Raw genomic sequence first — 27,160 nt, forward strand, 5'->3', positions numbered from 1 at the left:
TATTTCTAATTCTCAACTTCTCTCCCTCTCCTTCCTTGGGTGTTCTTTACTTTTGTTAAGTTGTGCCGGCAGGATAGAAATATAAATGAGAGTGGTATTCTGTATCAACCCTCCTTCTCATGGGCAGCATGGCCTGAAATGAAGTAAGGCCAGAGTGTAAGTGTATGTGCCTTTCTTTCTGATGAAACCACTTCAAACAAGAATCTCACAACAGATATGTTCTTTTTAAAAAGTGTCAATAGCAAATATTGGGAGTTTTGTTTTGTTTTGTTTCCCTTGAGTGGGAGGGACATTTGACAAAAGGCACTGTTGTCCATCCTAAGACAGATATTGTGCCACCTACCAACGCCAACCAGATCTGGGAGGGGACAGATCCAGTGACTCTGAGCATCTATTCTTGCATTCTTATGCTTTAAAGAGTCTTGGGGCGCCTGGGTGGCTCAGTCGGTTAAGCGTCCGACTTCGGCTCAGGTCATGATCTTGCGGTTCGTGAGTTGAAGCCCCATGTCAGGCTCTGTGCTGACAGCTCAGAGCCTGGAGCCTGTTTCAGATTCCGTGTCTCCCTCTCTCTCTCTGACCCTCCCCCGTTCATGCTCTGTCTCTCTCTGTCTCAAAAATAAATAAACGTTAAAAAAAAAAATAGAGTCTTGAGACAAATTCTCAGAAATGGGCTAACCAGCCAGAGGAAAGTTTGTTACTCCTAAAAGATTTAACCACTCCTCTACTCTCCCCTCATTTGGTCTTTACATTGTCCAAGAGAAAACTAGTCAAAGGGCTCATTTAGAAACATTCTCATTCTGTCGAGACTGGTTCAAACATTTTCCCAAAACTTCTTTCTAGACCAATCTGGTTTTTCTGCCAAGAAACTTACTTTCACTGCTACTAGGTTTCCTGGGATTTGGACATGAGCTGTTGATGGCTTTCTGTGGTTTTCTCTCTCTTTTTGTCTCCATGTTGAGGTTACTCACCTTAATAAATCTAAGTTATCTCACTCTGTGAAACTTCTTGGTCCTCATTGTTGAAAAGCAGAGCCAGAGGGCAAGGCAGCTCCTGTCACATCACTGTGCCAGAGGTGTGGGGCACACCCAGTGGCTCCCTCCAGTTCCCCCTGTGCCCACAGGGTATTGCAGCAGGTTCCTGAAGCCAGGCAAGGTATTGTCATGAGGATTACACTGATTAGCTCTAAGTCAGTTAAGTAACAGGAGCCCTTTCAATGGTGTCCTAGGATTCTGTCAGGTTGACTATTCAAACTCTGGTTTTTGGGATCCCCTCCAGCATTCCTTAATGTAATCCAGGCACGTTATTGCAGGTTTTATTTGAGAAGGGGCTACTTACTTGTCACTTAGAATGTTTTCAGTTTTAAGTCAAAACCTTCTTAACCAAGGGGGAAAAAAAAGAAGAAGAAAGCAAAAGAAATGAGAGAATATGGTATAAAGTGGAGGTGGTTTGGGGGCCAGGCAGAAAAGCACAGAACAAAATGCAGAGGTGTATCAGATGCCAAACCTGCATTAAGTGCACGTGTGCTCTGGGGAATGTGGTTTCTGTTTTGTTTTACATAGTAACCGTAATAATTTTGTGCTGTTTAGGGTTTTGCTTTTTCAGGGAACTACTAAGATCCATGAAGTCAAAAGCAAAGGAATACAGGAAGAGTGCAAGTCTGAGCTGCTCCTTACAGGGCTTGGGTATGTGCTTCTGTATTCCATCCCTCACCTGGAGGGAGCGCTGTAGGCTACTGGTGGATACCCAGTTCACACCTTATGTGTTCGGACTGGATGCTGTTAGGAAGAGAGACAAATTCCTGGGCGCCAGGGCAGAGGCAGTGGTTCTAAGTGAGTCAACTGTTATTGCTCCTGGAAGGACAAGATTCAGCAGCTTTTTGGAGGTGTTCAAAAAGGGATAAAGGCAGAAGGAGATGAGGTTTTAAAAACCAGCCATCGCACAGCGTCTTTTAAGGAAATATGAATTGTTGAGTTTCGGCAGAATTTTGGTGGGCTTCCCCTTTGTGTATACATTCTTCTGTACATTTTTTTAAAGTGTCTACCTAGCTTGGTGCCTGACATGTTATCATAATTATCTAATAAATGGGATTTTTATTTCTCTTTTCCTGTAGCTTAAAGGCCTTCTCATAAGAATTGAAGTCTAAAATAAATCAATTTGTGAATATTTAAAAAAACTGAAGCACTTGGAAGAATGCATCTCTCCCACTATATTTATTTTCTTGGATAGCTAATCTTTGCAGTTAAAAATGTCATTAGAATAAAACATAGATACTACCTTTGCTTTGTAGTGCCTAGTTAGCCCTGGTGAATTATTAGCTGAATAAGATTGTTGAAAACAATCTTGGAGATAGTGAGAGGCAAGAATATCTGTAAACCTCCATTGGTCCAAGTTACACATCCCTGCTCCTAAAATTATCATTCATTCTGAATTCTCTCAAATGACCCTAAAATAGATAATCTATCTCTGATGCTATTTATTGTGACTGTTTTCATTCTCTCTGAGTGTGACTTTCTAGCACTTAAAAATAAGAACCCTTTTCTGCACACTCTCTTCAGGACTTCCTGCCGGTTAGAGACTTTCGCTCTCCTCCCCCGCTCCTCCCTTCTGGCTTCTCCTAGCTGTCGGAGCTGTCTCATGATGCTGCCAGCTTCTACTTACTCCCTGGAGAAGTGGCTTCATCTCCAGGTTGGGATAGGGTAGGGGGTTGCAGGTGTGCAGCTATATTTTGTCTGAGACAGAGACAGTATGGCCCCACGTCCACATCTATGTAGTTTTCCTCACAAGTAGTTGTTAAGTTGTTAATTCAGTTTTTGAAAGCCAGGTTTTGAAAGAAAAGGAGAAAAAGCAATGCTCTGGCTGAAAGACTCAAGAGTAGGGAGCATGAGTGGTTGCTATGAGCTTTGAAACACGCACGCACGCGTGCGCGCACACACACACACACACACACACACACACACACACACACACAAATACATGGACAAAAGGATAAATTGAAAAAGAATGCATCAACCCCTGCTTGGTTTAACAGTACAGTCAGCCCCACAGATGAGGAAGTGTTGCTTTGTTCCAAGCTAAAGCCCTGTTTTCTTGTTCATTGTCTTTCAGGGTAAAACGGGAGGGGGGGAATTCACCTGTCTGATGCAAAGTTAAACTGCTGGCTTTAATGTGACTGCATGGGAACTTGGGTTTATTAATGAATACAACATACCCTCTTTGATTTGAAAGCTTTCACCCTGCTGAAAAGATTCAAAAGGCATCGCTTCCTGCACCAGCGGCATTCCTTTATCCGTCTCAGTGGTTCACCCCTACCCAGCTGCTATATCTCATTAACAAGCATTTGACCACTGCAGCCGGCCTGGGAGTGTTGACACTTGAAAGGCCCAGGCAGGCGTGGGCAGGCCATCAGCTATGGCAACAGGAAACTGCCCCGGAGACAACACTGAGAAAACAGCAGCTGCAAAAGCCAAAGTCAGAACAGACATAAAGGGTTGCCTATACCCACGTCAGTCTGGGGTATCGGTGCGTGCCTGTGGGTCTGAAGTCACACATCCATTTACTATATTTATGGGACGTATGGGTCGCTATCAACATGTATCAGAATCTGGACTTGTTGACAACCCAGAATAATGTTTTTGACTTACAGTGTTCTCAAATCCTTAGGTGTCAAAAATCTTAGTCTCCTTCTAATCTACGTCTTATGCACATAAGAACGTTCACTAGAGGCTTGGACTTGATATACACATGCACTCTGGTGGAAGTCATATGTACAATCAAAAGCATATATACCTGAATCCTGGTCCATTTTTCAGGCTACCACATTATTTTTCAAAAACAACTCAACTTGTAAAACTGTCATATAAATATGTAAGATTTCTCTGAAAGTCTTTGGCTCAGGAATCAAACTGTGGTAATTTTGTGTAGAAGGTCTAAGGATTAAACAGTCATTTCAGTGGTGTAAAGATAGCTCATAAAGTGAAGTGGGACAATCCATATATATTATTGATTATACTAACTTAAATACCTATTTTAATAAAATTTATTTAGTATTCATTTAATTGTAGACAGTGCAGTTCCATATCCCTGAATCTGGCTGTGAGTGTTGTTTCCATAGTCTTTAGGGGAGCTCAAAGTACCGATACCAATTAGACTATCTCATGCAATGTTTGGAGCAAGTATTTCTCCAAATCTTGTGTGTCCATGTTCAAGCCTATAAAAGCATTTTGAGAGGATAGGTAGGCAGTAGTTCAAAATCAAAGTTTTTCATCCATAAGGAAAATGACCCTTTCCAAAACAGGAAAAAGAGGTCACTCCGTATTGGGGGGGCGGGGGGGGGAAGAAAGCTAAATGAAAAAGGACACTAATGCAACGTTATAATTGAAATTGGTTGTCGCTCAAATAGTGGTGTATTATTTTCCTGTCATCATTAGTACAATAGACTGTTAGTAATTATTACACTGACATGTATTAATACTTTTTTTTTTTAATTTTTTTTTCAACGTTTTTATTTATTTTTGGGACAGAGAGAGACAGAGCATGAATGAGGGAGGGGCAGAGAGAGAGGGAGACACAGAATCGGAAACAGGCTCCAGGCTCTGAGCCATCAGCCCAGAGCCCGACGCGGGGCTCGAACTCACGGACCGCGAGATCGTGACCTGAGCTGAAGTCGGACGCTTAACCGACTGCGCCACCCAGGCGCCCCAATACTTTATTTTTTTAATAACTTAGATTTACTTCCATTATCACATTATTTACGTATCGCTCATAAAAACTACCCCAACTTATTTACATCGTTACTCTAAAATGATTAATTAGATAAAAAACATGTGAACTTAATTAACATTGCTGATTAACTTTATTTTCATTGTTAGAAAATGTTTCTTGAGTACAGTGAGTTTTCCAACTCTACCTTCATCTACCTGTTTCTTTCACCTTTTATATCTCAGGGAAGAAAAAAAGGTACCAACTGCCCCTGGAAATTTACGTCCTTGGCAATATGGTAGATTTAGAAGTATCTTCCTGATGGTTATTAAGATTTCCATTTGACTTCAGTTTTTTCATGGTAGTCACACTGGGTTACATTCATGTTTAATAGGCAGGAGATACCCAGGTTCTGGAAACAGACATCATGGGAGCAACTCCCAGTTCTGCCACCTAGCGGCAAGGCAGACCTTAAGTAACTTAAATTTTCTGTGCCACACTTAGACTCCTACTTTGTTAAATAGGACTAAGATTAATAGTACTTAATTCACAGGATATTGTAAGCATCAAATAAGTGTGCATCCATATATACAGTGCCTATCACATACTAAGTACTCAGTAAATGTAAACTATTATTATTAACATCAACCCTTTCCCCACCATTTCACCCTTTCTCTCTCTACCCTGTGATATATTTCCATAGAAATGATTGTAGTTTATACTGTCATAGGTGTGTTGACTTGTTTATTTTATAATAAAATCCCTCCCTGTCTTCTCCTACTCTACGATATATATTCATGAATATAAGCTCCATGAAATAACGCTCTATGAACTAATGGATGTTACCTGTCTTATTTATAATTGATTCCCTTGAGCCTAGTATACTGTAGGCATATACTAACTGCTCAATAGATTTGTTGGATCTTTAATACTGAATGAATGAATTTTCATAGCTCTAGGCTCAGAGGTAAAAAAAAAATAATAATAAAAAATAACCAAGAATGAGTTTTATAAATTAATCCCAAAATGGAAAAATGCCTGATGTATACAGTTCTGGGGACAGGATGAATACTATTTCAATGCATGTCTCTATTCTTCTATATCATAAAATTGATGCCAGTGTCCTGGAAAACACCTTGATAATGTTGCCATATTCAATTCTACTGGGCTGATGACTCAGAGTTCCTATCCTGTTTAACTTCTATTCTAATCTTATCCAAAGAATAGATTGTTTATATATAGGGGCCATAGTTAAATGTTGTGTAATATACAACATTCTTAATGCAAATTGACATGATTTCAAAGTGTTTTTTGGAGTTTTTGTGAGTTGAACTTTTAGTTTTTGGTAAAATGTCTTTTTCTAGTAGAGAATCGGAGGATTTGAGGGTAGGGGAGACTATGGCACTAAAAAGGAGAAAATGTAACTGACACTTTAAGGACCGTGGGGATGAAGTAGGGGCTTCAGCAGTAAGGTTGAGGCTAATCTCAAAGCCTTAACCACAGGGAGGCCCAAAGGTGATAACCTCAACCCTGCAAATTTTGGGCTTCAGTCTGCCTCTCTAAAATTTGCCTTACACTTCACCTCTTCACTTCCTCTTTCCCTTCTTCATATCCATTTATTCCTTAACCCTTATCATTACTAACAAGTTATATAGTTGACTTTCTTATGTAATTATTACCTGTCTCTGGAACTGAAGCTTTTTAAGAAGAGGATTTTTGTTGGTATTGGTTGCTATTATATTCCTGGCATATGAAATAGGTTATGGCACATAGTAAATGCTTTTTTAAAAAATGTATTAATTATGGAAGTTGTGGTTTCCCAAGATGGGGTAGATTGCAAACGTGGCCCCAATTAGTGGTTTCCCTGTATCCATCCCCTTTGTAATATGATTTTGTAGCAACTCCTGTTAATATTTTGAATCTGTTTTCCCACTATTTGAATTTGGGCTCTATTTGTTTTGGTTAATAGATTGGAACAAATATGACATTGTGCTTTTCCTAGTCTAGACCATAAAAGGCCATGTATACATCTAGAAATTATTTTCAAACTCTGTCTCTACCATGGAGACAAGTCTAGAAAGGTAGCAGAAATGACTTAGCTAAGGTCATCCCAGAGTAACCAGTCCCAGCCAACCCACCACTGATGACAAATGCAGGAGCAGGCCCAGCCAAAATTAGCCAACTTGACCTAAATCGGCAGAACTACTAGTAAACTCAGACTCATAAACATGAAAATATTGATATACACACTGAAAATTTGTGGTTGCTTATTATGGAGCATTGTTGTAGTAATAGCTAACTGATATATAAAATCACTCAGCTACTGAATAGTAGGAGGTAAGATTTGAACCTGCATTCTGTCTCCAGAGTCTGTATTCTCGACTACTATGTAAGTTCTACCATTAGCACATTCACAGTCTAGTAGAAAAAGCAAAATCGAAGCAAATGAAGTACATTGTGATAACTGAAATAATATAAGCACCATTTGGGAATATTGAGAGAAGAAAGTACTTAATTTTGCCTGGAGTGGAGAAAGCATAGGAAATTTGATGATCAAATACAATATTACAGGTGAATTATCATCAGAGTTGAATTTCAGTAGAGCTATCCAGGTAGACAGGAAAGAAAAGGACTTTGGGAAGAGACCGTAACAAATAACCTCGTAGCTTGTTTGGAAAAAGTTAGGAGGCTCAGTGTTGCTGAAGGGTAGAGTGTGAAATTAGGAAACACCAGACTTGAGTTTGGAGAGGTAGATAGTGTGGCCTGATTATTAAATGTAATACTGAGGAGTTTGAGTTGTATTCTATGCAAAAGGATATCATTACTCTCCTGGAAAAAGAGTTTGCAAAAATCAGTCTGGCTGCAATATGGTAAGTGCATTTGGAGGTGGCTATGATTTTTTTTTAAATGCTTATGTATTTTGAGAGAGAGTGAGTGTGCATGCATAAGTGGGTGGGAAGGGACAGACAGACAGACACACACACATACGCACACTCACGCACACACACACAGAATCTCAAGCAGGATCCATGCTGTCAGCATACAGCCCAACGCAGGGCTCAGTCCCACAAACTGTGAGATCATGACCTGAGCTGAGATCAAGAGTCAGACACTTAACTGAGCCACCCAGGTACCCCTCGAGATGGCTATGATTGAAATGAGGTGGAGACTCCAGTGGCCATTAAAATACAGAGTTCTGAAAATACAGAATGATGGTGATAGTGGAAGATGGAGGTGAGAGAACACTACTCCCTGGGGAGAGAGTACAGAAAGAAAGGCTTTGAGAAGAAGTGAATTTGAATAGGTCCTTGAAGAATAGATAGACTAAAACAGTAGAAACAGAGATGAGATATTCTAGGCTCAAGAAATGGCACAGATGAGGCCACATAAGTAGGGAATTAACAGATTATTCTCAGAAAGGAATATTACCTGTCTTGTAGGTAGATAAATTCACCTGAAGCCTAGCATCCAGAGTTGATTACTATTGAGAACTGAGGAAGGATATATAGAGTCATAAAACCCCAGAATGTTAGAGCTGAAAGAGATTTCACAAATTGAGTTGGAGCTATAATATTTAAGGTCTTGAAAGCCAGGCTAAAGCGGTTTCAATTAATTTAATGGTCCTTTGTAGTCACTGCTAATTTTTGAGTTACTGTGAGCAAGTATTTTGTAGTATTGAGGGAGGGGAGATTAGGACCAAAGGTATTTCTAGTGGATGGGAAAGTAAATGGGTTTGGAACAGCTTGATACACATGAACTTATGGGGAATGACACAGGATTCTGTTAGCAAGTTGAGTTTATAATATTGAATCTTATTGGCTTTCTTTAACAGAAATAATAATGCCAGAGAAAAACTGGTCTGAGAGAGAGGAGTCTCTCTTGTTGAGTCTAAGTTCTAGAAGGACTTTCAAATAGACATGTAGCCCTGAAATGGAACTGCCTACAGCTTGGAAGAGAGTGCAGAGCTGGAGAGGAATTTGGTAGACATTTGTATTGATGTGGTATTTTGATGATACAGAAATAGGTACTATCAATATTATAGAAGGAGGGAGGGGAAAAGGCAAGATCCAAAGAAGGCAACCATATAAATTATCCTTGAAAATGGAGCACTTTTGAGAGTGAAAGGCAGTGGTGCTAATAATTCTAATAATTATTGACAAGACAACAGACTATACACCAAGATGTTCCTGAGCCAACCTGGATGTGTAGACACTTTACAGGAGAGGGCAGGCTGTAAAGACTTTGGGGTTGGACATTGACACAGAGGAAACCCAAGAATGGCTGGAGGAAAGATACTAGAGTAAGGAGGGGTTGCCTACAGAGTCCATTTGGAATGGGGAGACCTGAGTAACCAGGAAGGATCTATTGAACTATCTGAGGAACAGTGGGTCCTAAGGAAAGCCAGTATCGCCACAGCTACAGAATATTTAAAAACTTCTATCCGCAAAATAGCATCTGTTTTTGAGGGGTTAAAATTGGCTATCCCTCCACTCTGCCACCTACATTTCTCTTGTGCTAGGAAGTGTGTTGTACTCTGAAACACCACTAGCCACCTCCTCAGCATGTCCCAAGACAGTTTTACAGCTCCAAACGGAATGCAGATGAATGGCTGCCTGTTTCCATTTTATGCTTTGGATTTACAGGTGCAGGTTGTATAGCTTCTCATCGTTACTTAACTTGGAAAACATTTTAAAAGCTTCCAGCATGTCAAGCTCTGTGATGTTGGATAAAATTGGATTTTGAGTCTGTTGTGCGCCTTTAATATTTCCTGTGCTGAGAAAATTATAATGATAAAGCCAAACAAAACACCTGCCCTGCATGAAATGTCTTCTGAGTTTCATTTGGTGATGTTTGAATTGGGACGAGGAAATTGCTTTAAGTGTAAATTGTCATGAAAATATTAATTCTTAAGTTGATTTAGGGATGTTGTGGTGTACATGCTCAGCGCTTCGGAAGGTGAACCCAACTCTTTGGGTGGTAGCTTTTAAACCAGAAGTGCTGCTGAGGCAGGGGCACCTTGACCCTGGAGAGATCCTTTTTGGCCAAGGTGGTAAATTGCCTTGACCTGGGACAGCTGTGAAGCAGTGAAGAAAATTTTCCTTGAAGCCCCTGTGTGGCTCTGCTTCTTGCCAGTTGTCCTGATTGGGTGATGAATCCCACTCACTCAGACAGAATACTCCAGGCAGACAAAATAGTCACTTTCTACTTTCCTCCAGTTCCTTGTTACTATAAGTTCTTCTGATCTTTTTGTCCTAGCTTATATCTATTAAGAATCTGCTGAACCAAATTTGCAAAACTGAGTGTGCTTGAATGTAAAGCCTTTGTGCACTGGCCAATGGAGGGCTAAATCCTGTTAAAAGGTACATAGTAGTTTATGATGTTCGTGATATATCATAGATTTGTTGGAGGGTGGGTGTAGACTTCTTTTTTTAAGCAAAACACTATCAAAAATAATTTTCTGCAAAGTAATAATTGTCTGAGGTTTCCAATAACCAGTGGAATTCCAAAGAAGCTCTTGGAATAGATTGAAGTAAGTTAGCATTTTCCTGTTTGGTTGTAAAGGCATATAATCACAGGTATTTTAAAGCTCATGTAATCATGTGTCAAATGAGGAAATGGAGGTCTAGAGACAATGGAACTAACCCATGCCCGCACATTCCTGGTGGCCCAGTCAGACCCAGAACCCAGTGGCTGGCATCCCAGCTCCATGCTTTCCCCACAGCGTGACCAGCATGACAGGTGTCTCATGATCAGAAAACCAGAGCACTTCAGAGAGCGGTTGCCTGACACCACGGGTGATATGTGAGCCAGCTGCATGGCATATGCTTTGTATTCCTTGGAGAAAATTTCAGAAGTTCAACTGCTTGTAGACGTAGGGCGCATTTTTGGATGCATAGGTCATTCCGAAGTGGCAAAGATGGTCTTTAGGGTCACAGACCTGGCTTCAACACCTGCAATCTGTGCAGGTGACAAGTGGATCTTTGATGAAAGGTAGACATTTATGGGAAAGGAAGAATGTAAATTGTTCACCATGCAAATATTTGCTTGAATTGTGTGTCCTTAGCAAGGGAAGTATTTTAAGCAGGAGCTCTAGCTTCTGTGGTGTGAATTCCCTTGTAGTCTGATCAGTCTCGTTCTGGTCCCTTAAAAATACTGTGCAATACCATCTCATAGTATTCAACTGAGGCTGCCTACTTGTTACGTATGTGTCCTGTGGCCATGCTTTCTAACCTTAAGTTGGGACACAGAGTCCGATCTGCCTCAATAGACTGATGTGACCTATGAAAAAGGATATTTAAAGCTGTGCTGTCCAGAGAACTCTGCAATGGATGATCACCTTGCCTTATGTACTTTTAAAGAAAGGTTCACAAGAGAAAACTGGAATGGCCTTTGGGGAATTCTGTGAAAAGACTTTAAAAAGTGATGGGCTCCAATTCTGCTTCTATTCACAAATAAAGACGATACCCAAGGTATCCCAAGGAGGCCTCTATTGTGAGCCTACGGTATTCCTATTATTAAGTTAGAGTCATTTTAGCTGTGACAGTGCAGAAATTGTAAGTGTGCAATTTGTGTTCACATTATTTGGACAGTTAAATAGGAACTATGGAGGCTCCAATTCTAATTAAGGAATGGCATCAGAGGTGTTGGTAACTCTATTGTGTGAAATAAATAACCTGAGTTAATATTTAGCTCTAACATAATATTTGGACTAATTTTCCCTCTTGAGTTTCACTGGGTAGAACAAGGTATTGTCATGATATGCAGAGAAATACACCCATGCTCCTTTTTCTCTTGGTGCTATGGCCGTGTGAGCTTTGGGAAGGAAATTTTTGGCTCACAATCATTGGCTAGAGTGCTGTTTTCTATGGCACTATGCTACACCCCTTTACGAAACATCAAAATACATTAGTATAATTTGGGATGTGCTCTGCGGAGTAGAGCTTAAAAGCTTCTTTCCTTGGATAAATTCCTAATGGAAAATTCCTAAATATTCTATGGAACTGAAGCAATGATACTCCACTTCATTGCAAAGGATTTGAATATAACTGTAAGGTTGCTAGTTAAGTATAATAATTTTGTCTAGGATTGCTCAGTCATATGGAAATGAACAAGGGTATTTTCATTACTCCTGTCTCATTCTGTTCTTGACCGCAATCCATTCTACAGAATCAAAGGCCCCCATCCCCACCTTTTCTATTTTATAGTCTATGTATACAGGATCATTAACAATTTGCCCGAGCAATTTAATATGATTGAAGTAACTCCCAGAAGAGGAGGAAGCTGTAAGTGAAATCCTACTGCTCCAACAAAAATAGTGTTAAGCCTTCCAGTGAAATCTCCTGAAATGACAATGTGCTCCCTGAGTTGAAATAGTTTGGTGGCTACAAGCAGATTATTTTGATTCTCTAGTACTACCTGTTTGTCCTTAGGCACATTGTTTAACCTCCTCACACCCCAATTCCCTAATCTATAATCTGGGGAATAACAAGATCTGTCTCATAGGACAACTGTCAGGATTAAATGAGATATGGTATTTAGTTCAAAGCCCATTTTCATTAGTGTCTGAACATTGTAAAATTTTAATTAATGGTAGCTATATTATTTTTAGTAGTAATAGTATTACTAGTGCTACTGCTACTATAAAATTATCCACTGGTTGGTTATTTATGTAAACCATGTAAGTTCCTATCCATTCATTCATTCAACACGTATTAGAAATGTGTCAGGCTGGGAGCTAAAGAGACAAAAAGTGAAAGATATATATATATATATATATATATATATATATATATATATGTATATATCTACATACACACACATACACACACACATATGCACACATATACATACATAAACACATATATATAACGTGCATATGTATACATACACATACTTTATTAAACATATATATATATATATATATATATATATGTCTTGTGCCTGACTCAGAAGGACTGTCTAGAATGTCCCTTATCTTTGTCACACAGGAAAATAGGCTTCGGGTATAGGGCATTACTGACACAAAGAGATTGATAGGGCCATGGCCAGATGTCACATCTTAAAAATTTGGTCTGGTGACCCAATGTTAAGGATTCAAACAAGCTCCAAATCAATCAGGTCATCACCAGCTAAGGACAGGTATTTTGACTTTATTGTTAGAACCAAACCAGGGAGGACAATAAAGAGAGTGAACTCAATTTGGTTTTGGTTTTGTTGCAGCTGGATTACTATCATCTAGGAGCCATTTAGCAAATAGACGAGAGACACATGGCTTTATTTATAGCAGTCTGTAGGGAAGGAATGCAGTCGATTGCGCCATTCCTTCCGCTGTAGTTTAGCTACAGAATTATCTCTATCAGGTGGAGGATGCATTAGGCAAACATCGGCTCATACCGGAATGTAGGCAAATTGATCTCTAAATGGACGGTGCTGGTTAATTAGGCAACGCAGTCTCACGTGGGGAGTGACAGTTTTACAAGTGGGGAAATTTAGTACAAGTAGTTCTTAAAATTTCTTGAAATAAACATCACCCCTGGTTTTATTTTAAAACATACTTTTATACTTCTGCCAATTCAGAGAGTTGAGTTAAAATTATCCTAATGATTTATACCGTTGATACTTCCGACCATGTGTGGGCACTATTTCAATTGTACTGGTCTGATGGTATCGCACTTATACCCTTCACTCTGAAATAAACATTCCCCAAAGCTCTCAAACAGATAGTGCTCAGAGCTTTCCCCTGGGTCCTCTTTTGAATTAAATCAATTAGGAGAAGGCCATATGTTCACCATATGTATGTCAACTTGCCAGGGATTCTTGAAAGGAGAAGGACATTTGAAAAAGTCACAGATCACTTGGAAACACACAAAATGAAAAAGGATTAATCGACCAACCAGTTAAATCTCTATTTCTATCATTCAAAAGTTGATTAAAATTAGACAAGATAACGTACCTCCCGATGATCATAATATATTGCACTTTCAATTTTTTTTTCCATTCTCATATGCAATTAATTTCTCAGGCAGTATAGAGAATCAATCACTCTTTATCAAGTTTTCTTCACCTGTTCACCTGGAAAAAGTAAAATGATTGCCAGGCCAGAGGTAGTAGATCTTGACAAAATTCTTTAGAGTTCACTAGTCTATAGACTGTGCAGCGACATTTGGTGAAGATTTTGTCCATTAACTGGGTTGGGAATCTAGTTGGCTGAAACCCGATTATAGTATCGTGACAAGTTAGAGTGGGGATGTGCAGAGTAGGTCTGTTGGCCTGACTTTTTAATTGCACAGATACTGTTATTCCACTTTGAATCTTTTAGAAGGCCTCACATGGTGTTTGGCGCATAGCGGAAGTTCCATACATATTTTAAAAATTGGAACAGTGAGGAGACAGGGCTAGAGAAGCTAAGGGGCATCAACAAGGCTATCTAGTTAGTGAACAGGTCTTCTGACTTCTAAACCTTTTGCTTCTACACTATGAACACCAGCAAGTATTCTCCACAGGCTCCCACACCTCCCCACTGCCCATGCCACCTCCCAGGTTAAGTGTGGGGCTCTTATCTTGGCATTCATCACGTCTGTCCAGTCCCATCTCCCTTTCTTCTTTACATTATGTAGGTGAACTTGTGTGCTTGTCCATATGTTTTCTGGATTTAGCCTCCTGTTTCCATTTTTGTTGTTGTTGTTGTTCCTTTGCTCAAGCTGTTCCTTTCACAGTGACAACCTTTTCTATCCATCTCTACTTTTCAAAATCTTAGCTACTTCTTAAATTATGGGCAAATTTAAGTAGAGGGTAGAGGAATGGGACCAAACCTGGTAAAAACAAAACAAAAAAACACCACCAAAAATAGTTTGATTACAAGTAGCAAATATCCCAGGTGGTTTCCAGAAGGGTGGCAGAAGTATGTCCTTGATTGAATGTGTGCAGTAAGTTGCATATTTAGTCTCCATTACAGGGAGTTGAAGTGCTAAAAATGTGGGGATAAAGGGTCTGCTTGGGCCTGCTCTGGAAAAATTAAACCATACAGAAATTATTTTTTTATTGTTAAAAAATTTTTTTTTAATGTTTATTTTTGAGAGAGAGAGAGAGAAAGCGCATGCATCACGGGCGGGGGAGGGGCAAAGAGAGAGGGAGACACAGAACCCGAAGCAGGCTCCAGGCTCTGAGTTGTCAGCACAGAGCCTGACGCGGGGCTCGAACTTGTGAGTTGGAGATCATGACCTGAGCCCAAGTCGGACAGTCAAACGACTGAGCCACCCAGGTACCCCCAGAAATTATTTTTAATGCAGCCCTATGCTTCCCTTCTTCTTTTGGCTCTTTTCTCCTTTTCCATCCCACAAATTCACTTAAAGTTGTCCAAAGTTTTATTGCTATCCCTAAAGCCAGAGGACTTTACAAAGGTAAAAACAGTAATAGTTCCTCCTTTTTTTTTTTAATGTTTATATACTTATTTTGAGAGATAGCATGCACACACAGACATGATGGAGAGGCAGAGAAAGAGGGAGAAAGAAAATCCCAAGCAGGCTCCACACCCAGGACAGAGCCTGACTTGGGGCTTGATCTCACATCTGTGAGAAGTCAAGAGTCCAATACTCAGGGCCCCTGGGTGTCTCAGTCAGTTGAGTGCCAACTTTGGCTCAGGTCATGATCTCATGGTTCTTGAGTTGGAGCCCCACATCAGGCTCTGTGCTGACAGCTCAGAGCCTGGAGCCTGTTTCGGATCCCATGCCTCCCCCTCTCTCTGCCCCTCCCCTGCTCGTGCTCTGTCTCTCTCTCTCAAAAATAAAATAAACATAAAAAAAATTAAAAAAAAAAAGTCCAGTGCTTAACCAATTGAGTCACCCAGGTGCCCCTCCTTCTTGCTTCCTAGTTCTGTCCAATAGTAACACAGCAACAACAGAAAATTCTTATGTGGTGCTTGCTTACTCTGTGTCAGGAATGGTTTCAGAATATACAAACATGTTTAATTCCCATAATCAACTTTGGAGGTAAATACTATTATTAGCACAATTGTGCAGATGAGGAAACTGAGCCATGGAGAATGTAAGCAACCTGTCTAAATTGCCCAGCTAGTAAATGGAAGAGCCAGGATTTAAATTCATCAGTGTGGCTTCAGTCTGCTTTTAACGGTGACTTATAAGCATATCCTCCTTTACTCTGACCCCTGACTGCTGGGTTGTGGTCAGTGGGAGATAACTAGCTAATTACATTTCTATTTGTCCTGACTGGAGTCCCTAATTGGATTTCTGGATATAGAAACTTTTTTTCTCTTTTTATGTCCTTTCTGACTTGAATATGGTTCCTTTTATGATAAACTTAGCTTTCAAATAATTAAATAAACAAATATTGTTAAATTTCATTAGCAATAGTCTCACTTTCTTTTTCCATTTTCAGTTTTGTGACTTATCCAGGTTATTGTCTGTGCCTTTGGTCTTAAATTTCCCTCTTTTATCTGCTCATTTAAAACTCTTTGTTTGCTAAAAGTATCTGCAACTCTGCACAGCTCTACCTTTGGTCAACACTTACCCATGAAATCCTGTTGAAGGTATCTTACCCTCCTCCAGGCTGGCCAGTATCTTCCTTCTCTATGTCTTTTTGAAGGTCCATGATTACTTTTTTATATAAAATTTAACTCACTGATTTTTATATACCATCTCCTAAATGCCTGAAGTTTACCATTTACATCTTAAATGAGACATTTTGTCTCTTAAGTTCGGTACACAGATATGGAAGAACCTTGGGGGAGAGGTACATAAATTTATTTGCTGATATTGGGGCAAAGCCATAAGTAGAGAACTATGTCCCATATATTTATATTTTGCAAAGATCCCTGAGTTCAAGATGGTAAAAATACTCCATCACCATGAAAATTCTGGAAGTGCCTATAGTAAACTAGAATGAGGACAATGACAGAAATCCTACGCAAGGAAAATATGATAGTTCAGATTAAAAAAAAGGAACAGCTGTATGAAGAAAGATTTACAGTAAGAAATGTGAAACCATTTTGGGAAGAGTTACAATATTTTAGGGAGAGAACCACTTACTATCTGAAGAGGACATAGATTCAAAGAAAAAGTAATAAATGGAATGGGAGTATTTCAGTGCATCTTATCTCTTGCTATAATAGGAAGTAAACAGACAAAATGAAATTAACCCTTGGCACTCAATGCCCTGGTGGTTTTCTTGCAAAAGGGCTGGACCATATGGTAAGAACTGCCTCTGTGACAACACAGGCTCAGATGAAATTTCAAGGATTATAAATCCTCTTGTTTCATCTCATAATTTGATCACCAGCTGGCATCGGGAAGTATAACATTGCACGATTAAGTGTCTATGGGTTTTTTATATCCTCCTCAGTAGCATCCGGATTTGGCCTCCGCATTCTGGAAAACAGAATGTGGCACTACTCCAGGATGATCATTAATCTGCCTCAGTAGGGCAGTCTTCCACACGGGAGCCCATCCATAATGGTCTGTTGTAGTGATCTGTCACACCATATGGGGGAAGACGAAACAAGAGATTGAGCAATAGAGGGACACACACAACTTGGAATCCTGGCAAAAATGGAAAAGAAGGAAGGAAGCGTTACATATCATCTGTCCACGTAGCTGAGCAGAGGTCAAGTAGTTAATTACATGCGCATTGTTGGTCTTAGAGTCTGTCATACAGACATGGAGGGGAAAGAGAACCAGCAGGGATTATAAATCAGTGTTTCTGGAGAGGTACCAAATTAAATATCCTTTCTGTGATATCTTTCAGGGACCAGTTGAATATGAGGGAATAGAGTCCCTGGAAGGCACCGCCATGCTGTGTGCACTGTGCTTGTGCATTTGATATGGGTTGTACAGAGAAGGCCTACAGGAGATAGATACGATATAAGCCACGGTATGTATCCCACGTTTCTTTAATATGGATGGTCAATGAACTCTGTGCCCTTTTCCAACCCTGTGTCCCCCTACCCTTTGTCCCACCTTATACTGGAGCCATACTGCACTATTCATAGTAGTTCACATTTGTTCACTTTCTAGAGCTTGGGCCTGCCTGGAAGAGGGAGAGATGGATGGTTGAATGGATAATTGGCCGGGTTAGATGAATACATGAATAAACGAATGTTTGCCCACAGCAACACTTTCTGTAACCAGTCAGCTGTTTAACACAAATACTAGTGGCAGTTAGAGGTTTATCTCCTGGAAGCAACTTTGTAGGATAGAGCAGTAGGGCAATAGCAGGTCAGGTGGAAAGAGTGGGCATATAGAAAAATCTTCTGAGTGAAATTGTGCGACTTTCTTATTTCAATTAGAACTTTTATGGGGCACCTGGGTGGATCAGTCAGTTAAGCGGCTGACTTAGGCTCAGGTCATGATCTCGCCGTTCCCAAGTTTGAGCGCAGTGAAGGGCTCTGTGCTGACAGCTCAGAGCCTGGAGCCTGTTCCAGATTCTGTGTCTCCCTCTCTTTCTCTGGCCCTCTACTACTTATGCTCTGTCCCTCTCTCACAAAAAAAAAAAAAAAAAAAAAAAAAAAAAAAAAAAAATTAAAAAAATAAAAAAAAATCTTCCCCATTCAGTCTTCTTCTGTGGTCCTTGAGTTATTTAATACATGGTGTCCTGTTAGTTTTAAACATTTTAAAATGGTAACCAAAAGTATTTTGTAATGCAACTTCCAGGATTCATGAACTAATAGATGTTAGCAAATGCAAACTGGGAAACTGTTAAAACCAAATGGGATAATCTGTTTTACAGCATATATTTTCAACTCTCTTAAGGTAAGACTGGGCTAATGTCAGCTCAGCTGCAAGAGACAAAAGGATTCAGTGACTGGAAGGAAGAAGGGAAAACAACTTTTTTTTTTTTTTTAACCTATCTTTCAGGGGAAGGAGCTCACTCAGCAGGTGGGGTCTCAGGGCTCTGGGAGAGCAATTACATTGTGCAGCCACAGACAACAGGAAGTGAGTGCAAACAGGGCCTCTCCTCAACATAAACACACACAGACTTAACCTACGGCTGAACTTCTGCCCTTGAGTGACCAGCGCCATTAGGACACGGGTCAAAAGGTTGTAGGGTGACAGAAAATGGAGCCTTCTTGAATGAAAGAGAAAATGAAAAATTCTTTTGTTTGCTTAACACTGTGGTTTGTATAGCTACTGTGATGTCAGAATGGAGTCCAGAGTGGGAAAAAGAAGTCCCTGATTTATCACAGTCTGAGAAAGGCAGTTGGCGTATTCAGTGAAGGACTGAAAAAAAAAAATCATGTGGAAGATCTACATAAAAGGAAATAAAAGTGCCTCTCCCTGTTTTTAAGGGGGCATGCAGACTTGATCAGTCTTTGGTGATAGTGAGAAGGGATGGGAGCATCAGAACACGTTGCTTTCTATAATGGGCAGGATGGAAGAAATACAGACACAGGTGCACAGCTGGCTGGCCAACACTCTTCCCTCCCGTTCTCCGCAGCAGCCACCCCCGTCACAGCCGGTTAGGAAAAACTTTTTGGTGCTAAAAGCTGTACATTCTGGGAGTACATTTAGTAATAACATACGAATGCATGAATTTATATATATTCATCTACTAAAAGGCATGGCAACATGAAACTCACCTGGCAGATTGTTTAACCTCATAGACAAGTATAGAAACTAGAGATTTCCTGTTGTGCTTGGCTATTTCCACCCATTCAAACTCTGACACATTCATTTGCAAGTTCTGGATGATTCTATTTCTTCTAGAATGTTTCTTCAGGGTAAAACAAAATAACCATTTAAATGAGGATGCAAAAGACCATCCTGTGTTCCAATTCAGCCTATCATTCTGTTGGTAAAGATAATATTTTTTTGTAAAAAATTAAAAAAAGGGAAGAAAAGAAAAATTATATTATGTTGCTTAAGGGGGTTGTTGAACTCCAAAACGTCTGGCATTCTAGAACCTCTTTTACTTTGTACCTTCTCTTGGGTTGGACTTTAGCTATGTAACTTTGCTTCTAACAGCTGAACAAGTGATGAACTAACTACCTATTGCTTTTCAAAATGAGCTTTATATTTGAGATAATTGAACAGGTTCATACGTGCTATTTTTTTAATGCTGTTTTGAGCAAGTTACCTTTGAGCATTCCTATGTTTTGTTTCTTAGGGTACCCCCATGTTACAACCACGACAGGCCCTCAGAAACAAGGCTTTATAGCTCCTTGCAAATGCTGAGCAGACGCGAACACCCTCCTGGGAGATTGATGAGTCCTATTAACCTTGTTGCATAGATGGAAACTCAGAAACAAAGTGGCTGTGAGGATTAGGAGGAAGTCAATGTCAGCACCAGGATTAGAATTCACACTTGCCTGGTTTCTCATCCCATGACCAGCTCCCCCATGGATCCCAGCTTTGTCTCCAGGCCCTGAGTGAGGGGGCAGGGAGTTTCCTAACGTTGACAGAATTCCCTTATCCTCAGGCCTCCATGTTGCAAGAAGGCCCTTTTAATAAGTGACAGAGCTGGAAAGTAACTTGGAGGTGATTTTCCCCCCAATCTCCAAACTTTATAAGTGAGAAAAATGTCATAAAATTGCTAGATCCAGAAGAAGAATATCCAGCTTGCAGTAATATCATGGGGCGGGGCCAATCAGTGTAGTGGAAAGTACCAGAAAGGATTTGGAGCCCAGCATTTGAGGCCTGGCTTTGACTTTTATTGAACCTGTCCCTTGTCTGGAAAATGTAGAAAACAACAACAACTTTAAGGTTTTATGGAGAGTAAATATTCTAAGTACATAAGATGTTGTAGGCATGTCCTAAAATATTTGCTCACCCGTATGTTCATCTTTTCTCCCATCAGAGTAACACAATTTCTCTAGTTGAGAAAAGCAGTATCCAAATGCATTCTCCTAAGGGTTAAATCCCAAATCAGTGGGACTTCGTGGGGCTCTGATCTTGGAGCTTTGTTGAGCGCAGTGTCAGGAGTTAGGGTCCGTGTGAGGTACATGGCAGTTTAATGCATCCAGGCCAGAGTTGCCCAGAGCCCTCAGTGGTATTTTGTGCCACGGGTAGGATTTGATGGACTCCCACACGGAGTTCAGGGGGGCCAAGTGTAGAGGCAGTCTAGGGAATGAAGATCATTTGAATGTCAATGTTCTAGAAGGTGTCACCTTGATGCATGAACCATGTGCTGATTCACACTGGCATATGTTCTCTCCAGACAGGCCCACTCTTTCTTCCTTACCTCCCTTCTCCCTCCCCAATTTTCTTTTGCCACTCCTCCAAAAGAATATCTGCTTTTTCTAATTTGACAAGCACGGTCTTTGTCCTCTATGTAATTACTGAGCATAATTTGCCTTTTTCCCTCTGAGAAGAGATTTGCAATTTATCTTCATGAGTCTGAAAGTGAAGGGGAAAAATCCCCTGAGCTCTTTTCTTCAAATCTAAACTGGGATTTTCAGGCCAGAAGCCTGAAGTGGATGGTTGAAGCAATCACAAAAAGGGGATTTCTGTCAGATAAGAAGGGCCACTGGCCTCTGCCTCCCAGAGTAGGTGCTATACCTTTATGTTAAAATATTCAAAACCAGAATGTGCTCCAGGAGGGAAGGTTTAGAATAGGAACGATTGGGAGAATTGTTTTAATAATGCCCTCCTCACCATGTAATGGGAACATTATGGCAATAACAGTTACTGAGAATCTATTAGGAGCCATGCCCAGTGCTGTGCTTTTATGTACGATGTCTTGTTTAGTCCTCAAAATAGCTTTGTGAGGTAGGTTCTATTACTCCCATACGTACAGGAGGTACTGTGTTGCAGAGAAGCTGGGTATGGGAGCTCTGGGCACAGATCTTATAGACCACCCAGCAGAAATTCAAACTGAGAAGGATCTATCTCCAGAGTCCATGCTCTTGACCACCATGTTTTACTAGCGGTTTTGCTGATCTTGGCTTAAGTAAACTCAAACATTCTTTACTCTCCTAATCTTGTCCTTGGGGAATGTAGGACTCTTCTTCTCTGATCCAAGAGGGATCTGCTTTTTGGTCTACTCCTTACTGTCTTCAAAGGCCTGGGTCAGCAGTGTGCAAAGGCATCACACAGTATGCATTTGGCTTCCAGGCATTGGCGGTAGCCTTCTTACCCTGGTTGATGGCCCAGTATGGTTGGGGTTTGGGCGCGATGGAAGATGAACCAATTTCTGGGGAGTTAGGAGCAACGGGCTATGGTATTTGGAAGCTTATGAAGAAGACTGCCACAACAGTGTATCTCACATTTGATCTTGGAATGAAGGGCTGGGAGGAGTTTGCTGAGTGTAAATTCTTTAGGGTAAACAGAATCATCTTAGTCTGCCCTCAAGGCAGTTTTTTGTGCCCGCCATGGGATTCAGGGCTCTAGCAACTCATCTCTATCAGTTCTCCATCAACATAAAACCTAGCACTAAGATTTTATTTGCAAGGCTTAGGTTAGGGACTTTCTGGGGCTGAACTATTTCTATCATTTTCTACATCCTAAAGACTAGACACAATAGGATTCAAGACCACTCCCTGGGTCTGTTCTCCTTATGATTTCTTTATATTTCAGGGGCGGGGGGGGGGGGAGTAGTAGGGGAGGGGCAGAGAGAGAGGGACAGAGGCTCCATGCTATCAGGGCTAGAACCCACGAACTGTGAGAGCATGATGTGAGTCAAAATCAAGAATCAGCCTCTTAACTGACCGAGCCCCAAGCTCAGCCCCTCTTTAGATTTATGTGTGGATTATTTGATGATATTTTAAGGAAGCCCAAGATTGTTAAGTGACTCGATAGTGTGTGATTTAAGGGCGTTTCACACAGCCTCCTTGAGTTTTCTAAAACACTAACTGGCAGAGCCTTGAAAACTTCTGGCCATTTCTGCAAAGCTTGCCTGCTGATTTGAGAGCATTTTAACTTGTGAAAGCCCCGGATTCCCCTTCCTCCTTTCTCTGGTAGACTTCTGCCCCCTGCAATGGTCCATGCACTGGGCCTCAGACTGGAATTGACCTCTCCATGGAGAAGTGAGGTTAAAAATGACATGAAAATCTTTTTTTTTTTTTTTTTTTTTTTTAGCATTGTCCATTATTACTCATCCTGTTTAATAAAAGGGCAACTCCTGCTTTGGTGTTCCCCCTGAAACTGATGTATTTAAAATGTAAGAAATGTAAAGAATGCTTATTGTGAACCATAAAAGTGCACAATAGTGTAGGCACCTATGCAGCCTTCTCCTCTTGGCTTCTGGGCAAAGACACACTTGCCCTGAGGAAGGTGGGAAGAAGTTTGAGGGCAGCAAGGGTGGTGTGTTAATGTAGTTCTCTTTCTTTTCAGGGAAGCTGCTATTATTTTCTACATTGGAAAATAACTAAGTGACATTTAGAATTAAACTCTCCCTGGGGCTCCTGGGTGGCTAGTCAGTTAAGCGTCCAGCTTCAGCTCAGGTCATTATCTCGCAGTTCTTGAGTTCGAGCCCTGCACCGGGCTCTTTGCTGACAGCTCAGAGCCTGTAGCCTGCTTCAGATTCTTTGTCTCCCTGTCTCTCTGCTCCTCCCCTGCTTGTACTCTGTCTCTCTCTTTCTCTGAAAAATAAACAAACATTAAAAGAAATTTAAAAAAAATAATTAAACTCTTCCCTGGGAAAGTGATATGGATATTGAGGGACTCCAGTAAAAATCACTTTCGGCCCCTTTGCATGATTTAATTCTTTTTCTCCTCTTTCCTAAATATCACATGTTGGGAAAAATAATGGGCTTAAGTACAGTGCTAAATAACCATGGTTAACAGCAGAAGAAAGGTAACTTTTTCTTTGATTGAAACAAGTGACTTCTCTCACATGGAGCCTCAGCTCCTGGGCGGAGCCTGGTTGAGTGGCTGCTCTGTCCTCTGTTTCGAGAAAGACAAAGCTTTCCCGAGGCTACAGGGACGCCAAGGCCACAATTCTGAAAGGGAAAAGGTTTTCTTATTGTCAATTAGGACTTAGTTAACTTTACCAGGGAAATAATGAGCTTGTTTCTTTATTTCAGCCTCAGGAAGACTTTACCCATACCCTTTCACCCCTTTCTTTTTTAGGGAGTTTCCAATACTGATGCCGAAATGAATTGGTTTCTGCACAACCCAGAAGGCCAGATGGAAAGTATTTTTCTTTGCCACTGCAAAACCAAAATAACCAGTATTTCTTACGGGCGATAAGGCATGAGTACCTCATAGAAATAGTTTCCCAACTAATCACAATGGGACTCTGCCATCTTAGAATGTCTGTTGGAATTCCAAATAAATGAAACTGAGCCCAGAGCTGGTCACAACTATGAAACAATCCTATTGTTTGGGATTGCCTGACTTATTTTCTATCATATAGTCCAGATTTGTTCTTTTTCATTTATTTTATTTTATTAAAAAATTTTTTTTAATGTTTATTTTTGAGAGAGCGAGGCAGAGCATGAGCAGGGGAAGGACAGAGAGAGAGAGGAAGACAGAATCCAAAACAGGCTCCAGGCTCTGAGCTGTCAGCATGGAGCCTAACACAGGGCTCGAACTCAGGAACAGCGAGATCATGACCTAGGCCGAAGTCGGATGCTCAACTAACTGATCCACCCAGGTGCCCCTGTTCTTTTCCATTTCTTTACCTGTTCTTGGCACCATTCATTTGACCATAAGCACATGGATTTGTTTCTGGATTCTCATTTCTATTCCATTGATCTATGTCTTTCCGTATGCCAGTACCATACTTCCTTAATTATCGTTGCTTTGTATGGTGAGTTTTGACATTAAGAAGTATGAACCGCCCCCCCCCCCCCCATATTATTCTGTTTCAAGACTGTTTTGGCTATTCTGGGTCCCTTACAATTATATTAAAATTTCAGATTCAACTTGTCAATTTCTGTAAAAAATCCAGCCAGCTTTCTGACAGGCATTGCATTGAATCTGCAGGTCAACTTGGGGAGTATTTCCATCTTAACAATATTAAGACTTCTGATCCATGAACAAGGGGTGGTCTCCATTGATTTAGATCTTTTAAAATTTCCTTCAACAATATTTTGTAATCCAGAGTATAAGTTTTGAACTTCTGTTAAGTTTATTAATAATTAGTTTATTCTATTTGATATATTGTCAATGGAAGTGTTCTTTAATTTCATTTTCAGATCATTTAATTGCTAGTATATAGAAATAGAACGGATTTTTGTGTATTGATCTTGCATCCTGCAAACTTATCAACTTCATTGGTTGATTGTACTAGTTTTTTAGTGTATTCTCTAGGATTTTCTATGTACAAGATCATGTCATCTGACAAATAGAGATATAGTTTTTCCTCTCCAATCTAGATGCTTTTATTTATTTTCCTTCCCAAATTGCCCTGACTAGAACCACTAGTACAAAGTTGAATAGAAATGGCAAGAGTGGACATCCTTGTGTATTGTTCATGATCTTAGGGAAAAGTATACAATATTTCACTATTAGGTATGGTGTTAGCTCTGAGTTTTTGTACATGCTCTTTATCGAGTTCAGAAAGATCCATTCTACTCTTATTGTGTTGAGTGTTTTGTCACAAAAGGGTATAGATTTTGTCAAATGCCTTTTCTTCATCAATTAAGATGATTGGTTTTTGTTTTCATTCTGTTAATATAGGATATTATATTAATTGACTTTGGGGTATGAAACCAATCTTGCATTCCTGGTATAAATCTAACCTGATCATGGTGTATATATAAATTTTTTTTAATATTGTCAGATTTGGCTAATATTTTGTTTCAGATTTCTGTGTTCATGTCCATAAGAGATATTGGCCTCTTATTGAGATATTGGTAGTTTTCTTTTAGTGTCTTCACCTGTATCAGGTATTAACCTTAAAAATAAAACTTTCAGGGGGGCTGGGTGGCACAGTCAGTTAAGCCTCCAACTGTTGATTTCTGCTCAAGTCATGATCTCCTGGGTTCATGAGATCGAGCCCTATGTAGGGCTCGGCACTATCAGAATGGAGCCTGCTTGGGATTCTGCCTGTCTCTGACCCTCCCCTGCTTGCACTCTCTCTTTCAAAATAAGCAAATAAACTTAAACAAAATTTTCCAGTTGTGAATGAATGAATGAATGAATGAATGAATAACTTTATTAAAAACAACAACAAACCCTACCATTAATTTTACCAGAAAAAGTTTTATTTAGGAATAACAGAGTTGCAATGTGGGACAAGCAAAGCCATAGGCAAGGAGGTACACTATTTTGCAGAGGAAAAGGGTAAGTTGGGAAGGCTGTTATAAACAGAAACTCTGTTGGAGTAAGCTGGGAGTTGGGAGTATAGTGGGTTCTTATTGGCTGAGTTGTGACTGTCTCTCCTTGGCTGGGTTGTTATAGGGTGGGCGTGGGTCAAGGAAAGCTTTTCTTCTTCCTGTCTGGTAGTAAAGTAGTAACATCCATGTGAAAGATCTGTCTCTTCCTGTTGGCTTTGAAGTTGACAGTGGTAGAGTAGGAGAGCTCCCCTGCCAAATCTCTGGACTCTGGACTTCATTTTAGTGAGTTTTCCCATTATTAATTTTCACATGGAGTAATTAATACTGGCCTCCTATAATGATTTGGGACCTATTCTCTCCTGTTGCATTCTCTCTCTCTCTCTCTCTCTCTCTCTCTCTCTCTCTCTCAGGATTTGTGAAGAATTGGTGTCAATTCCTCTTTAAATGTTTGGTAGACCTCCCCAGTGAAGCTGTCCGTTCCTTTTTTCTGTTGTATTTTTATTCTCTGTTTCATTAATTTCCATTTTAATCTTTGATTTCCTTCCTTTTGCTTGCTTTAAATTTAGGTTGATCTTTTCCCAATGTCCTAAAAATGGAAATTTAGGTTATTAATCTGAGGTCTGTTTTTTTAAACATAAGCATTTACAGGTTATGAATTTCCCACTGTATTAGTTGCATCCCATATATTTTTAGTATGTTCTTTTTTTATTTTAATTCATTTCAAAGTATTTTCTAATTTTCCTTTTGATTTCTACTTTGACTTATTGCTTATTTAGGAGTATAGTGTTTAATTTCCACATATTTGTGTGTTTTCATCATTTTTTTTGTTTATTTTTATCATTTCTTTCTGTTATTTTCTGATTTAATTTTTACTGTGTTCAGGGAACATACTTTGTATTCTATCCTTTTCAATTTATTAAGGCTGTTTTATCATCCTAGAGAATGTTCCTTATGCCTTTTAGTATTTCTATAGATGTTCTTAGCTCAAAAGATGTCTGTTCTAGTTGTTTTATAATGTCATTCAAATCTTCTATTGTTGATCTTCTGTTCAGTTGTTCTATCCATTACTGAAAGTTGAGTAATGAAGGCTCCAACTAAAGAGGATTGTTTTTGAAATGCCCAGCTCCCAAGATAGTCACAGGATTGACCAAGGCCTCTGCTGAAACCATATCAGTTTCACATCCCCTCTGCCCAGATCGACTTCCTCATTCCCTTAGAGGTATCACTCCCAGGGGCTATTCCAGTAAACCCTCTGCCTGAAATCTCTGCATCACCATCCATTTCCTAGGA

At 40.0% G+C, this 27,160-nt stretch overlaps 1 long non-coding RNA gene across 1 annotated transcript in view; it reads left to right on the plus strand.

Moving 5' to 3' along the window:
• Positions 1–27,160, plus strand: part of LOC109498754 — a 376,552-nt gene that overhangs the window by 169,286 nt on the left and 180,106 nt on the right. Inside the window, exon 3 of the long non-coding RNA XR_006595902.1 lies at positions 17,458–17,583. This is a non-coding gene — a long non-coding RNA (uncharacterized LOC109498754). The remainder of the gene's footprint in view (positions 1–17,457; positions 17,584–27,160) is intronic.

This window comes from Felis catus, chromosome A1 (genome assembly GCF_018350175.1).
Source record: "Felis catus isolate Fca126 chromosome A1, F.catus_Fca126_mat1.0, whole genome shotgun sequence".
NCBI classification, from domain to species: Eukaryota; Metazoa; Chordata; class Mammalia; order Carnivora; family Felidae; genus Felis; species Felis catus.